Below are 17506 nucleotides of genomic sequence, written 5' to 3' on the forward strand. Positions count from 1 at the left end.
TATATATATATATATATATATATATATATATATATATATATATATACGTATATATAATTCCTTATAGTAAAGTAGAAAATATTAAGATCATTAGACTGGAAAGTATTTTGTAAGATCATCTAGTCACCCTTTCCAACAGATATTCATGTAAACCATTCCAGACAGATTATTATCCTGATTGGAGACACTGAAAAATTATGGACAAAAATTATGACAGCATAGTGCCTTACACACTGTGAATGCTCTATCAATATTTGTTACATGAACAGAAAACATTTTTCCCTTTTTAAGGAATGCAAAAGGGGTTTTGCCTAATAAAACAAATAACTTTACCAATCTTCTTCTAAATGAGATTTCAAAACTACTACGGACTACAATTGCTACACTCTTGTCCAATGTTAATTGAACCCACTTCAAGAAAAGTCTTATCCAGCAGTTAAGTCATTCAAATTTTAAAGAGTAGGAAATAAAAGTTTTCCCCAATGACAGATAGTCAGCAAAGTAATATAGGTAACAAAAATATAAAATGCTGGAAAATTCACAGAGGGAAATATATTAAATTCTGTCTTTTTCATTCAAGTGAGTAAAAAGCTGTTTGTTTTTATGGTGTTCTTTTCAAAGCCACTAGTATCCTTGGGATTCCATTCTTTTTTTTTTTTTTTTTTGCTTCTTGGAAAGCAATTGGGGTTAAATGACTTGCCCCAGGTCACACAGCTATTTTTATGTTAAGTGTCTGAGGCCAGATCCAAACCCAGGTCCTCTTGACTCCAGGGCTGGTGTTCTATTCACTGTGCCACCTAGCTGCCCCCATGGAATTCCAATTCTTACTAAGCCAGGTGTGGAATGAATGGTCTTATACTATCCCTCCCCTCTGACAAACACACATATACATACACACACATCACCACCTCCACTTGTCCTAGGTTTCTAGTAATTTTGCTTTTTATAGAATTTTGTTCTGCAACAGTTGTCCATCTATCACTCAGTAAAAAAGAAAATTCTAAAAATAATTATTGTAAGAAGACAGATTATGTTTAATGCAATAAAGCAATATCAAATTCCTAATCCCTCTTCCTGCCTCCTTCCTTCCCATCCACCATGATGAAGGAAACAACTTTCCCTTTTCTTCCCAACTCTGACAACCCCCAAAGCTAAATAGTTACTAGAGATGCCCAGTTTCTTCAATCAACACATTTTGGAAGAATAGAGGATAGAATGATGCTAAAGTACTATTACAAACAATAATGTTCAGCAGAAGTAATCTTGTCCTTTCTGTCTTAGACCAATTTGATGCTATGGCAACCCCCTAATACATCATTCTTCAAACATGTCCATATCTGTAAATGTGTAGGTATGGATGAACTAACAAAGTGCATACTGGCAATTAGGTGTAAACATCTATGCCTTGGGATTTGAAATATTAAAATGGCTCCTTTTATTTGCATATAAGTCTCCTAATATATTTTAGAAAGACAGTCATGAACCAGTTTATATATCTAATGGAGCCTAGCAAGACAAGATGACCTTTTTAATTGTCATTATGAGAAGCACAATTGCCAGTGACTTTGAAACATATGGTAAACTTCATTATGCTCAAATATAATAGCTTCTACTTTGGGGCTCATAATGAATATTAATGTCAGGACTCTTGAGAAAAAAAAATCCCCAGTAAATTTTATATTGTGTGAAACCCTTTATAAATACCAAAGATTGAGGTTATTTATAGTCTTCAGACTTTTTCATGGGTGCTAATAAATATTCCATTAAAATTGACAAACTTATAAATAATCATACAATTTTAAGTCTCGAATAATGATCACCTCCAGTATGTAACACCAGGTCAAGTGCCAGAGAACAAAAAGACCTTGCCTGTAAACTCGGCATAAACTCTGGCAGTCAAAGAGAACATAAATAATGAACCCAAAGCAAAATCAGTGGGGCCTGTTGTGACAGAGTTTCATGAAGTAAACTATGTGTTTCAGAGCTGCTGGCTGGATATGTGGGAGGTGGCTTTTAATGTTCTTTATTAAGAACCTTTCTGAGATCGTGGGAAGTTGAGAAAGGGCCAGAAAGATAAAGGATGCTGTCAGTGGTGAGGGTGGGGTAGAATGTAGGGATTAGGGGAGCAGCTGAGTGGGAGGAGAGGGCCACAGGATGTTGCTAAGGTGGAAAAGCAGAAGGGAGGCTCTGTCTAAGGCAGGCAGGGGAGAGAGACAGGAGGAGTGGGAGGAAGAGACTGGAATGGTGGGAAAGAAAGATAACCAACAGCTGCCTCAGTAAAGAAGGTGCTTTCATGATACCAAAATCCTAGAAATTTAATATGATAACATATCCTCAATGAAAGGGAGATCTTTGATTTAATTATCCATGGAGAGAATAGGAGATGACTGTTACAAACTGCTCTCAACAATTCTCAATAAAAAACTAGGTAATGATTTAAAAGGTCATCTTGTCTGGCATTGTTCCAAGACAAGACTTCCTTTTATGGATAATTCCCATTAACCCCCTTCTCTTTAATTTCCAGTTTCAGTGACAAAGTACATTGTAAGAAAGGCACCCAACTTTCATTAAAATGATAAGCCATAGCTTCCTAGTTCTAAGAATGTGGGCCTGCTGTATGATTTTTGAAGCTGTTTTCCAGCTTATCCAGTTAAGAAAGTTACAAGTAAGCAGAGAAGGATCAGAAAGTAAACTCCTGAAGATCTGTGCTGTATCACATAGGGAAGGGAAGGTGATGCACACATATACATTTATCAGTTTGTGAAAACTTGGAATAAATCCAGGATAACAGAATTGGAGATTTTGAAGGGACCTTGGCAGACATGTAGTCCACCCCTTGCCTGACAAGTGGTCATCTAGCTTCTGTTCATACAATATAGTATGCAATGTCTAAATCTAATCTATTTGCTTTTATTTACTTTGTTACTTAGATGTATCTGTGATCTCAGTGATCTGAGTCCTCAGCTCTCCCCCCCGCCATCACAGAGTATAACCTTTGGCTTCTCATCCTGTGAGACTGATTCTTGCTTGGCTTTACCATCCTGTACTACCCCATGGTAGTGGGGGAGGGGGCCTAAGCACTTTTTACAAATATTGTCTCATTTGAGCCTCATAACAACCCTGTGAGGTAGGTATAACTATTACCATCCCCATTTTATATTTGAAGAAACTGAGGCAGACAGAGAGGATAAGTGACTTGTCTAGGGGTTACAGAACCAGTCAGTGTCAGGTTAGATTTGAACTCGGGTCTTGTTGACTCTAGAACAGTGCTCTATCCACTGCACCTTTATCTGCCTCAGTGGGTTAAGATCAGCTGCCTCAGCATCCAATGTCCTAGGGCAGAGATGGGGAACCTGAGCCTAGAGGCCACACATGGCATGTTCCCCACACCTGTCCTAGGGGATTTCCTCTAGATCTCTTGACATTGTATGGGTATCAGTGGAGGTTATTATTGAGTGAGTTGTATGGTCTTGCCCAACCCTAGCCTTGGATTAACCCTACCATTCACTGATATTCATGTGCTAATGAACTGAGCAGAAGGAAATCAGGAATTACTAATTTATGTTACATAATCTCAACTGGGCCTTCATTGCAACTAGCCATTCTGTTCCTTCCTAATCAATTTATTTTCCTACTCTCAACAATGCTTGTTCTAAACTTCATCTTTCCTCAAGCCTCCCACAGCACACCCTTCCTCCACCCTCTCAATGAAGCATTTTATATCAAAAAAAAGTAAGGCCATTTCTAAAGAGTTTCCTCTTCTCTTATCCTCTTCATCTAATACCATTCAGGTATCTTCCCCCACTATCATCTTCTTCACTCCAGTCTTGTATGAAGACATGGCGCTTCTCTTTGACAATGCTATCTATATGCATCCATTATCCGCTCTTCTCACAACTACTCCAGCAGATTACTAGGGGTAATCTTTCATCCCTATTCTCTCTTTCAGTCTCTCCCTAACTACTACCTCTTTCCTCACTGCCTATAAACTTGTTTATATTTTCCCCATCCTTAAAAAACCCTGACTTTACGCTAACATCTTTCCTAGCTATCATTCTACATCATTCCTCCCTTTTATGGTTAACTTAAGAAAGCCATGTTTCCTCTCACTTTCTTCTAAACCTTTTGCAATATGGCCTGATTGCCAAATCATAATACAACTGAAAACACACTCGGCAAAGTTATGATTGATTTCCTAATTACCAAACTGAATATCCCTTTCTCAGTTCTTGTCATTCTTGACCTTTCTGCAGCACTTGACAATGTTTTTCATTACCTTCTTCTGGAAATTCTCCCATCTAGATTCTCCTCTAACTCCCAGATTGATTTTTCTCAGACTCTTTTGTTGGTTCCTCACCTATGTCATGTCTGCTAATCTGGAGTATTACCCCAAAAATGCTGGTCCTGGACCTTCTTCTCTTTTCTATCTCTACTCTTACTTGGTGACCTCATCAACTCCCACAGATTCAATGTTCATCTCTCTGCAGATCATTCCTAGATCTATATATCCAACCTTTGCCTCCCTCCTGAGTCATAGTCTCACTTAAATTAACTCCCCATCTCCAACTAGATATCCCATAGGCATCTCAAACTCAAACTATTCAAACCAGAACTCATTCTCTTTTCCCCTAACTCTCCACCCCATTCCAGTTTCCTGACTACTATCAAGGACAGCTCCAACCTCTTAGTGACCCAAGTTTATAACTTCAATGTAATCCTTCACTCCTCAATCTCATCCACCCCACATATCCAAACTATTGCCAAATCTTTTAATTTCTATTTTTACAACATCTTTCATAATGCATTCCTTTCTCTTAACTCAAACAGACACAACTGTTGATCAGGCCTTCATCACATCTTGCCTAGATTTTTGTAACAGCCTTCTAATGATCTTCCTGACTCATACCTCCCCCCACTTCAATATATCTTCTACTAAGCTGCAGAGGTGACTTTTCTAATGCATGGATCTGACCATTTCCTATCCCTAACACCACCCCCAATTCAATGAACTCCAATGGCTCCTTATTATGTGAAGAGAAATTTTTTGTGAATATAATACATATGTGTGCATATACATACATACATATATGTGTATGTATGTATATAATCTCCCTCTCTGGCATTTAAAGTTCTTAAACTTTAAATAACCCTCCTTGTGCCTTTTCAGTCTTTTCATACTTCATTCCACTCCATGCATTTTAAATTCCAACAATGGTGGCGCTAAGATGGCAGCCTCCAGAGCAGCAGAGGAGATGCAGAGCAGCGTGGTACTCAGGAATTTGGGGTCTGAAACATTCATACCATGGACTTTTCTGGAAATTACTGCGCTTACGATGATACTTGGGACCAGAGCCTCTTCAGGAAGGAATTCCGTGTGGATGTGGTATACATGGATGAAAGCTTGTTGGAATTTGATATGGTTGGGATTGATGCTGCCATTGCCAACGCGTTTTGGAGGATCTTATTAGCTGAGGTTGCAACTATGGCTGTGGAAAAAGTCTCCGTGTACAACAGCACATCCATTGTTCAGGATGAGATACGGGCCCATCATTTGGGACTTATTCCCATTCGTGCTGATCCTTGGCTTTTTGAGTACGGGAACCAAGGTGATGAAGATGGTACTGAGATAGACACATTGCAATTTCAGCTGAAGGTCAAGCGTACTTGTAATCCTCAAGCTGCCAAAGACTCCTCTGATCCCACTGAACTTTATCTCAATCACAAAGTATACACAAAACACATGACATGGATACCCCTGGGAAACCAAGCTGAGGTTTTCCCAGAAGGCACTGTTCGTCCTGTGCATGATGACATCCTTATAGCTCAGCTGCACCCTGGCCAAGAGCTTGACCTACTCATGCATTGCGTCAAAGGCATTGGCAAAGAACATGCAAAATTTTTCCTGTAGCCACTGCCAGTTACAGATTGTTGCCAGATATCACTCTACTCCAGCCAGTAGAGGGAGAAGCAGCTGAGGAACCGAGTCGATGCTTTTCACCTGGTATTATTCAGGGGCAAGATGTCAAAGGGAAAAAAGTAGCCACAGTTGCCAACCCCCATCTGGATACCTTCAGCCAAGAAATCTTTCAGCATGAAAACCTTAAGAATTTGGTGCGGCTTGCCCCGGTACAGGATCACTACATATTTCGGTGGAATCAACAGGTGTCTTGCCCCCTGAGGTTCTGGTGAGTGAAGCCATCAAAGTTCTAATAGGAAAATGTCAGCGCTTCATGGATGAATTGGATTCAGTTCAGATGGACTGAATTATCTTGCAGCAGCTTAGTGGGAGACAACACCTGGATGGCAAGATGGTTCCCTTTGTGGGGATACTCCACGCTACCTAAAAGACTCCTAAGAGAACCTCAGTGAGTGTGGGGTTGAGGTCTTATTGCTGACGCCTCCTCCCTGAGACATTCCTGGTTGCTCTTGTGCAGCGTCAGCTATGCAATGAAAAGATCTGGCATACAGTTTGCAACAGTATCTGGTTTATAGAGTGTGTTTCCCAAGACAGGGGGAAAGGGGAAGAAAGAAGCTCAATTAGAGGGAGGACAATAACATAAAGAACAGCCTTGAGGTGCCATGTGTGGTAGTATATGCTATGAGAAAGGCAGTTTGTATATTAAACTTGTGTATCAAACTCAGATTTTTTTACTGAAAAAAAAAAATCCAACATTGGCCTACTTTCTTGAACATGGCATGCCATCTTCCATCTCCATGACTTCGCACTGGTTGTCTACCACACCTGGAATTCTTTGTCCCCTCACCTTTGCCTCTTAGTTTCTCTAGCTTCTTTCAAGACTTAGTTTAAATCCTACCTTCTAGAAGAGACCTTTCCCAGTCCCACAGTTCTTAATATAGCCTTTCTCTTTCAGATTACTTCCCATCTACCATAAATATGCTTTATATATACCTAGTTATTTACATGTCATCTTCGCCATTTGAATGTAAGCACCTTGAGGGCAGGGACTGTTTAGTATTCTTTGTATCCTCAGTGCTTAGTACAATGCATAACAGATAGTAAATACTTGATAATTGCTTGTTGACCGACTGGCTACATAACTAGTCCACCTTCCTTTCCAGTCATACATTTTTCTGTCTGTTATCTTTTACACTCTAATTTAGTCAAAACTCTTCATTGCCAATGTGCAGCAGTCACCAAGGGTCTTTTCACTGCCTTTGGTATTGCCCTCAAATTTAATTACATTTGAAAGACTGAAAGTCGTTCTAATAAATATTTGCTGAATTTAATCAAATGGTCCTACTTTCAAAGTCCCTTTATATACTAAATTTATCATTCAAAGACTCCAGTCTAATGAATATAAATGTAACCTCTCAGTAGGTATAAAAAGTGCGAGAATGAGAATTTAACTGCAATTCACACTGTTTCCCAGAGTAAATAAAGTATCTATCTACTGGTAGAGTCTAAAAGTCCCAGAACTCACTGAATTCAATAAACATTTATTAAGTACCTACTGCATTTGCAAAATACCATTTTTGATTCTGAGAACGCAAAGATGTAAAGTGATCAAATCCTTACCCAGCACCAGAGTTCTTAACCTCTTGTGTGTCATGGACCCCTATGGTATTGTGGTGAAGCCTACAAACCCTTTCTTAGAATAATATTTTAAAATGCATAAAATATAATCCATAGGATTACAAAGTAAACTAATTGTATTAAAATATAATTATTGAAAAAATGTTTTCTTTAAAAAACAAGTTCACAGAAACCAGATTAAGAGAATCCTTGCCCTAAAGGAATATATAATCCAAGAGAGGGGCTAAAATGGAACAAAAAGTAAGTATAATAAAAGGCAGATGTTATCGATGCAAAATCTAGACAAAATCCTATCAGAAATTTGAAGAAAGATATCTTTTAATGGTTTAAAAAAATTTTAGCTGATGGTTGAATGAGGGGAGCCTTCATGGAGGAGGCAGGCCCTGAGCTGGTCTTTGAAGGGAAATTTCAATAGAGAGCCATGAGAAAAGCATATTCTAGAGTCAGTTGTTATACACAGAGGTGGAGGAGGACAGAATGAAACTAGGTAATAACTGCTAGCTCAGACTAGTTGGAACACAGAGGACAGAAAGGAAAAAAGATTTATTAAGCACCTACTATGTGTCTGGGACTTAGGTAAAAGCTTTGTTAAATGCTTTACAAATATCTCATTTTTTCCTCACAACAACCCTATGAGGTACATGCTATTATTATCCAGATTTTACAGTTGAGACAACTGTGATAGACAGAGGTTAAGTGACTTGCCTCGGGGGTCACACAGGAAGTTTCTAAGGCTAAATTTGAACTCAGTTCTTTCTGACTCCAGATCCAGCACTCTATTCATTGTACCATCTAGTTGCCTTGAGAAAGAGAATATAGAAGGGAGTAAAGAGAAATAAATCTGGAAAGGAAAGTGAAAACTAGGTAGTAGAGTAACTTGAGTGTCACATCAAGGATTTCTATTTTATTCTAACAACAAAAGTTTTGCATCAGGGAAATGACAGATTTGTGCAGGAGAAAGATTAATTTGGCAATAATAATGTCAAAGATGGATCAGAGAGGTAAGAAACTGGGGAGAGACAAATTAGGTAAAATGTCATTACAGTAATTCATTCACAAGATAATGGAGGAGTAAATGAAAAGATCACCAAAGAGAAACAATCCCAAGTAATTGAACAAAACAGTGAAGGTTATGGAGAAAAGAAAATGAAACATCTCTCCTTCCATTTCTCAAAGCAGACAGGTGGGAAATCTGCCATGGAAAAATACAGTTTACATTGTTAGACAGGGTTTCTGTATAAGATAGTTTTACTTAATTATTTTATTTTGTCATAATGGAGTGCCTAAGGTATGATGGAGTGCCTAGGGTGATGACCATAAGGATAGAAAAGGGAGAGTCATAAGAAGAGACATGAAAGAGAATCAGCAGGGCTGAGTAATTGACAGGATATTGGAGCTGAGGGAAAGAGAAGAGATAAAGGCAACTCTAAGATTTCAGTTTGGGGTACATTGCAGTGCTGGCAAGACCTCCAAATGGAGATGTCTAGCAGCAACTTAGCACATGCAGGCTTGGTACACAGAATGCACTTAAAAATAATTATTGAATTAAAATGAAAATGTAGATTTGAACTCAGAAAATAAACTGAGACTAGACACACAGATTTAGGTGTCATCTTCACAGGACTGATCCTTGAGATCATGATAACAGAAGAAATTGCTGAAAGAATATGTAGGAAGTGGAAAGAAGAGAATAAAGGACAAATCTTGGGGATAAACAGTCAACAGGCATTTATTAGGGGCCTACTGATGAATCAGGCAATGTTTTTAGGGTGCTGGGGATAAAAATGCAAAAATGAAATTATTCCTGCCTTTGAGACATTCATATTTGAGCAGTGGCAACATGTACACATGTGATTATACACAGAATGAATACAAAATGAATACAAGATTTTTGGGGAGGGTGGGCACTGGTGGCTAGGGGGATTGGGAAAGGTTTCATTTAGATGGTAGCAATTGAGCTATTTTAAAGAAAACTAGAGATGTCAAAAGGTGGTGTTGAGGTAGAGTATTTCAGGCAAGAAGAACAGACAGTTTAAAGGCACAGAAAGTGGTTTGTGGACCATAGAGTACACAGAAGGTAGTAAATGTCTAAATGTATGTTTTATGTGTAAAAGGAAACTTGAAATGTAGGAAGAAGCCAAGTCATGAAGGGCTTTAAATGTAAGACAGAATTTATATTTGATCCCAGAGGTAATCAGGAATCATTAGAGTTTTTTGAGTAGGGGAAATATTAGTCTAGCCAATGGACTACCAAGTTTCATTCCAATGCTTCTGAGCTTGTCTTATGTTAATGTAGCCCAAGTTCACAGGATGTCAAAGGCAGAACCAGCAAAAGAGTTCAAGGATCCATCCATATAGTATTCTTAGAATAATTCATTTCAGAGACTATTTTTGGAGGGGGTGGGGGGTTAAATATATAGTAAATGTAACTGAGGTAAACATAAAGTAAATACAAGTATTTGCTCATTGCACTGAGAGATATTTGTGATGATTAAATAAAATGGTCCGATAGTAGTTGGGTATGGACAATGAAAAAAGCCAAAAAGGCAACTCAGTTTAAATGTAATCTTAAATATGTACTTATTTTGAAAGGATTATTTTAAAATTAAAAAAAAAACTTTGCAACAGTGATGTCAGCAGTATGGTGATTAAATGAAATTATGTTCTATAAATATGTTGGCATTTAAAATATGAGGATTCTTTGTCATAAATATTTGATTATGTAAAGTCAGTAGGTCTTTAAGTAACCATAGATGGTTTCATCTTTCTCCATAAATATTAAATTGAAGTGCCATCATTAATGCTGAACTGTCCTCCCAGCTCCACCTTCCTCAGGAATCAGTTCCTTCCTGGTTCTTTAAAAATTGTCTCCATGTTCTGGAGGGACCTCCACTATAAAGGGGTATAGGCCTTTGATGGGCAGACAAAGAGGAAACATGAGGACAGGCAGGCAGACAAAACAATCTATTGTCAGGCGGACAGAAATACTATTGCTATCACCCAACTCTTTTCTTTACTTTGCAAAAAGTCACTTGTTTGTTTTAAATTCAATGGCAAACAGGGACACTGCTTACTTCAGCACTCATTCTTTTTCCAAGTATAAGACAGCTTCATGGAAGAGAAATTATCAGGCTAAAAGGAATGAGATACAAGAATGAAAGCTAAAATTTAAGATTAGGAAAGAGAATAAAGGGTGAGGGGAGGTGAAGAGGAAAATCTCCTTACAAGCATTGAAAAATATGACAGCCATGGGCCACTTAACACAAAAAAACTATTCGTGTGACCTTGGGCAAGCCACTTACCCCCAGTTGCCCTCAAAAAAAAAAAAAAAGAAAGAAAAGTATGACAGTCAGGGCAAAAATTCCAACAATGACTAGTTAGTAGAACTTTTTTATTGGTTGGGATTAATTCAACTGAACAAGCATTTAGTAAATGTAACCTACCTTGCCCAGAGATGCTACGGGGAGAGAGAGCAACGAGAGAAAGAGAGAGACTGCCTTTGTGGACCTTACCTTACAATATAGGAGAAGAAAAAGACAAAGAAATAAATTTAATATGCAATATAACATAAATTTATCTGATTTGTCACTTTTCAGTGATGTCCAACTCTCCATGACCCCATTTGGGGTTTGCTTGGCAAAGGTACTAGAATAGTTTGCCATTTTCTTCTCCAGTTCATTTTACAGATGAGGAAACTGAGGCAAACAGGGTTAAGTGACTTGCCCAGAGTCACACAGCTAGTGTCAGAGACCAGATTTGAACTCAGGAAGATGAGTCTTCCTAACTCCAGACCCTATCCAGACTCTATTCACTGAGCCACCTAGCTGTTTGCACCTAATCAAAGAGGTACAAAACAATAGACTACCAGAAGCCAGAAGGTTGTCATTACTGATGGGAGATAAAGGCAACAATGCCATGTGAGGTGAGCTTTAAAGGATTTGAGAGAATTCAGAAGCAAAAGTGAAAAAAAGTGTTTATTTTAGACCAAGGAAACAGTATATGGAAAGGTACTGAGTAAAGGTATGTTTGGGGGATCAGGAAACAAAGCTAGCAACACTTGTTTGACTCACAACAAAATACCCAGAAGTGATTTAAAGTGAACTAATGTTTCCAATTCACAAGCCAAACATAAATGCCTGAGACCCAAGAAATATACTCATCTCTGGCTTGTTTCAGGATTCTCTGTTCCCTTCTCATTCAACCTTTGGAAAGAAAGGATTTGCCTGTTAATAGAAAATATGCAGTTCATCATGAAGGTGGGTCACAGCATCCTAGGCTAAGAATAAACAATATAGACCCTTTTGCAAAAATGCTATCTGCTTCATATTACAGTAAAAAGCATAGGTTTAAGCCAATTTATTTCAGGCATGAAAAATTGGAGGTAAACATATGTATGAATAAACAGGGACACACACAAAAAATCTGCTGCCCCCTATCAGTGTACTGATTGTAATATAAATGAACACTATCAGAAGTGACTGCAGTAAGCTTTTGTTTCTTAACCAAGAAACTAAGAGGACATCCTCAAGGGGAAAGAAAACCAGCCTAAGAATGAATGTCTTAAGCAATTAAAGTACCATCTCTGATAAAGAAGAGATGTGATATCAGGGGGCAAACTTTTTACAATGAAAGACTGTACAATGAGGTATTTCCGATTTGTTCTTTTGGAGAAAGAGTAAAAAGAATGCCTCACTTAAAGAATACTTTGAATCTATAATAGCTATAACAACTCCGCATGTGTCTCATAGAAGCTCCAAGAAATGCTTGGGTAAAATAAAGAGTCATGAAGAAAATTATAAATAACTCCTTCCTATTACGGCAGTCAGTGTAATTAATAAGTTGTGGAATTCTTGTCTATATAAATTTGGTTTTAAGTGTAAATATTATAAATATAAGTTCAACTGATTCTGATGTTTAAATTTAAATATAATATATGTTTTTTTTTCAAAGCACAAGTAGCAATATGCATTTATATGTGTGTAGGGTCCTTCATTCAAACTCTATTCTGATTCCTCACCATGTTGTAAAGGTGACCATTTGTCCTCATAGGTTGTTTAAGGGGGGCACAATCTCTGATAGGCAGCAAATTCTTCAGATGTAAACCCAGGAACAGGCTTTGTTTCTATCATTTGAGGACCAGCCTACCGAAGCTCAGAGAGATTTATTCCCAAGAGAATCTGTGACCATTAAAATTAATGTACTTGCCTCTTTGGGGAGAACACACACCAATAAAATCCCAGCACGATATACCAAGGTAGAGGTGGACAGTGTCACTAATTTTTTCAAGTAGTCTGTTAGGATGATGATACAGTTGACCCCATTTCCAGCAAGGTTGACATCTTTTAAAGTTATAGGCATCTTCCAGAAATTTGTTCAATAATACTATTCACTGGCTATTGCCCAGGGAATAAAACAACTGGATATAAGAAGTTTAGGACTCAGCTGGCAAGTGTAAAAGGACAACATGCTAGACTTCTATGGAAAATCTACAAAGCAGAATGTTATTTTACAGATAATCAAGTACATTAAGCTGAATTCTGGGCACCACCCACCACTTCCCATTGTTATGGGGTTGTCACATCCACTGCAATATGTCCCATAGTAAATAGTTCAAACTATCAGAGGATGTTTCACGGGAGAACTCAAGGATATTCTAAAAGAAGACAGGGAAACAGTTTGGAAGTTAGTTTTATCAATAAATGTGAGAAATTAGGAAGAAAAAAAGGAGATATGGGAAGCAGTCTGCTGAAAAGAAAGCCAATATAAAGGTATTGATGGAATCCTGGGAAACCAAAGAGCTAGGAAGAGCATTAGAGGTCATCTAATCAAAGTTCTTCCTTTTACAGATTGGAAATGAATGATTCAGATGAAGTGAAGCTTTTGGCTTCACAAAGATCGTTAAGGACAAACCCAATGCTAAGAACCCTTTCCCTGCCTCCCAATCCCACCACATCATGGTTTCTCTAGTCTAAATGTAACACCTGAGATTATTCTATTCGGTTCTATACACACACACACACACACACACACACACACACATACATAATTATATATGTATATAAAATTGAATAAAATAATATGCATGTGTGTATATATATGCATATAATATGTGTGTATGTGTGTGTATATATTTATACACACACATATATAAAATCTAATCAAATCACCTGTACTAGGCCCTGGGTAGAAAAAGAAAGACAAATAACACCGGGTCCCTGTCCTTCTGGACTTTTATTAGTCTCATAGAACAAAATGGCCACAACTCAATGGAGTAGTTGTCAGATTTCTAACTCCAACCCTGATGGCTTTACAGTGTTGACACATCTTTGGTTCCTATTTCAATGCTCCCAAGTTCAGAGGTTATATCATATGCACATGTGATTATATATAATACAATCAATTCAGATTTGGGCAGAAATCTCCCCCCATTTTTCATTATGAGGTAATGATAAATTGTACAGAAAATGGGAAAAAATTAATGAGTGGCTTGATTTTAAATATGCCTATTTTCATAGTTTCAAATTAATATTAGGGCTTCTTTTTTTGAGGTTCCATTTTTTAAAAACAGATGTATGATTTCATTGGTATAGGGAATGCTCAATCAAGACACTCATTCTACCAATGCAGATCATCAGTCATACTGTAATTGAGATCCAGGGCCCTTGGGAGCTAAGTGACTTGTCTGGGATCGCATGGTCAGTATGCGTCAGAGACAGAATTTGAACCCAGGCTTTCCCTACTCTGAGGCTAGCTCTCTCCATCCACCATGCCAGGCTACCTCTTATGAATCATAAATAGCAAAACCAACATCAAATATTTCTTTGTTATATTGCTCTTTACTTTCTCTACATTCCCCTCAGTGCATGGAGGGCATCATTTCATCTCCCATTTTGGTGCTTTTTCATAGGCTGCCTCCATACCTGGAATGCGCTCCCTTCTCATCTCGGACTCTTAGAACCTCTCCCCTCTATTTCTATTCAGAGCTTAAGCGCTACTTCTTATGGGAGGTTTTTTCTGTCATTTCTATACCCAGGTATAAGTGTCTCCTCCTCCCCCCACTTCCATCCTGTCACTTTACCATGAATTTACTTACAAGCACACCTGGGATGTTTCCTTTGTATCTTTAGTATTCCTACCACCTAATTCAATAGACATTTATTAAGGGGCAGCCAGGTGGCTCAGCAAGTAAGAGCACCGGCTCCAGTGTCTGTATGACCTGGGATCAAATCTGGGCTCAGATACTTAGCACCACACCCAGAAATAACTGGCCGTGTAATCTTGAGCAAGTTACTTAACCCTGATTGCTTTAAAAAAAATAAATAGATAAATAAATGAACATTTATTAAGCACCTACTATGTGCTAGGCACCATAACTAAGTACGAAAGACAGTCCTTGCCCTGAAGGAGACTGCAATCTAATGGGAAAGACAACACAAAGCAACCTATATACAAAATAAGTAGGAAATAACTGAAGAGGGAAAGCAGTGGAATTAAGAGCAGTTGGGGAAGGCTTCCTTAGCAAAAGTTAGAGGAGGTGAAATTTAAATTGGGATTGAAAAGAAGTCAGAGAGGTCAGTAGTTGGAACAGAGTGTGAGGGATAATTTACAGTGAAGTTTCCCCATTCTGAAAAATCAAATCTAGAGTGGCTTCAGCATCCACTAGGCCTAAGTTTAGAAGTCATCTGACCTTGCAGGAATCTGGGATTTAGAGCAATGGAAACCCTCCCCAGTGCCACCTCAGCACAAAACATGCCAAATAAGGACACAACTGCCTTCCTGGCCTTGCATTGGACACCCACATGTTTCCATGCCCCTTGTCTCCAAGACAGATTCCCGCACTTAGGTTGTGGGCTGGCCTCCCTACCAAAGACAGTGAAGGCCAGTTGGGGGGTTGGGTTTCTGCATTAGAAGGTTATATAACCATGGGCTTGCTTCTACCTGTTGCTCTCTCCCTGGCAGATGCCTTTTGAGCAACAGGGGCAGAGGGCCCTTTGCAGATGGTATAAGAAGTGTGGAGACACATAGAAAGTAGTTACACAGCCAGCTGCTGACAGACTAGAACAACTGAAGCAATGAAGATGATGGAAATAGACTGTGAGCACCCTGAGAGCAAGCATTATCTTTTGCTTTTCTATGTATACTATGTACTTAGTACAGTGTTTGGCACATAGTAGGTAGTTAACGAATGCTAACTGACTGACACTACAAAGTGAAATTTTATACAGATGAAAAAAGATGGTTTTATAAGAATGGAGAAAGTAGGGAAAGAGAATGTAGAACATATATTAGCCAGAACTAAAGCTCAACAGCAGAGGAACGTAAAGGCCTGCTGAGTAAGAAACAAGGCTCCCAGAGAGGAAAGAAATGAAAAAAAACTGACTCAAAGATGAAGCTTTTCTAAAAAGTTGACCCTCAACCTCCACCAAAAAAGGGAACAAGTCGGGGAAAACAAACATTCTTGCTGAGAACACTTTTTTTTTAATCAGAAAATCAAGTTTTCTCTAAAACTTTTGTTTTTGTTCTTCGCACTTCCAAACATAGAAAAAGCATGATTCTTGTGTGAGTTATACATAATGCATTTTCAGAGTGAATTCAGATTGTAAAGGAAACTAAGAAATGATTGTATATTCTTCAAGCCCCCATCAAATTCCTATTCTCTCTCCTCCCTTAAAATGAAGATGGTTCTGTGCAGCTCCCTACCATGGCTTCAGACTTGTCAGAAGTCATACCTTTCTAGTCATACACTAAAATATCTGTGCTGTGGTCATTTTCTCTAGTAAATCAATCTCATAAACAATGAGAAGAATATTGCTCACTCTCTATAGACAGAGCCTCCAGCATCCTCCCTAGAGCTCAGACTCAGGTTATATATCTAAATTTAGCCTTACCTGGAGATGGAGATGTAGCTGTAGCTCTGCACATGCACAGAGATGGAGATTAGAGATACAGTTATATAGAGAATATATATACAGCTATACATATTTTGGAGGCAGCTAGATGGGTGCTCAGTGGACAGCGCACCAGACCTGGAGTCAGGAAGACCTGAATCAAATATGACCTCAGACACTTGCTATCTGTGTGACCCTGGGCAAGTCATTTAACTTCTGATTGCCTTAATTCGCTGGAGAAGGAAATGGCAAACCACTCCCGTATTTTTGCCAAGAAAATCCCATGGATAGTCTTTGAGTGATATGGTCCATGGGATCATGAAGAACCAGACACAACTTAGCAATGACAAAATGGATATTTTCCTCATGCCCATGATACAGTTATATGCACATATATATTTATGTATATTTATACATATATTTATGTATTCATATATGCACGGTAATATATGCAAACATGGGTATATGTATGTATAGTGGGCATAAGGCAAAGTTATGAAAGATGCATCAGCTGGCATGAAAAGAGATAAGTAATAATAATAGCAATAATTTCATGGTTAGTGCTTTAATATTATTTCTTTTGATACTTATAACAATCTTGGGGGAAAGATACTATTATCTTCATTTTATAAATGAAGAAACAGACAAAGAGGGGATGAAATGACTTGTCCAAGGTCACACAGCAAGTATCTGAGGTGCATTCGAATCCAAGTATCCCTGATTCCAGGCTCAGCATTCTAGCCACTATACCACCTAGAGATCCTATATCTGATGAAGGGGTATTACCTTCCTTTTTATGATCCTTTTATTTTTCATTCAATATGATGAGGTCACTAGAAAGAGGAAGCAGTGATTATGTCACCTTGAAGATATAGGCTTTCTAACCTACAGGCAAGAGTACCAACTCCAGACACCTAATCCAAAGCAGAATTCCCTTTCAAGTTCAGCACCTCCCCCCTCCTTTTCCATACTCCCCAAAGCAAACAAATGGAAGTTACTAAATGAGATTTCATTCATGCACAGCAAAGCAAAATATTGCCATTGGAGATTCTCTTTTAGAATC

The 17506-nt window shown here is 38.3% G+C and overlaps 1 protein-coding gene and 1 pseudogene across 1 annotated transcript in view; one reads left to right on the forward strand and one right to left on the reverse strand.

Moving 5' to 3' along the window:
* DISC1 (DISC1 scaffold protein) overlaps positions 1 to 17506 on the reverse strand; it is a 555671-nt gene that overhangs the window by 284554 nt on the left and 253611 nt on the right. The gene's annotated exons all lie outside the window — the stretch shown is intronic.
* On the forward strand, positions 5226 to 6390 carry LOC138143630 (DNA-directed RNA polymerases I and III subunit RPAC1 pseudogene; annotated as a pseudogene).

The sequence above is a fragment of the Petaurus breviceps genome, unplaced genomic scaffold, assembly GCF_028583685.1.
Source record: "Petaurus breviceps papuanus isolate PSGF00001 unplaced genomic scaffold, PetGlider_PUasm1.0 90650, whole genome shotgun sequence".
In the NCBI taxonomy this organism is placed as follows: domain Eukaryota; kingdom Metazoa; phylum Chordata; class Mammalia; order Diprotodontia; family Petauridae; genus Petaurus; species Petaurus breviceps.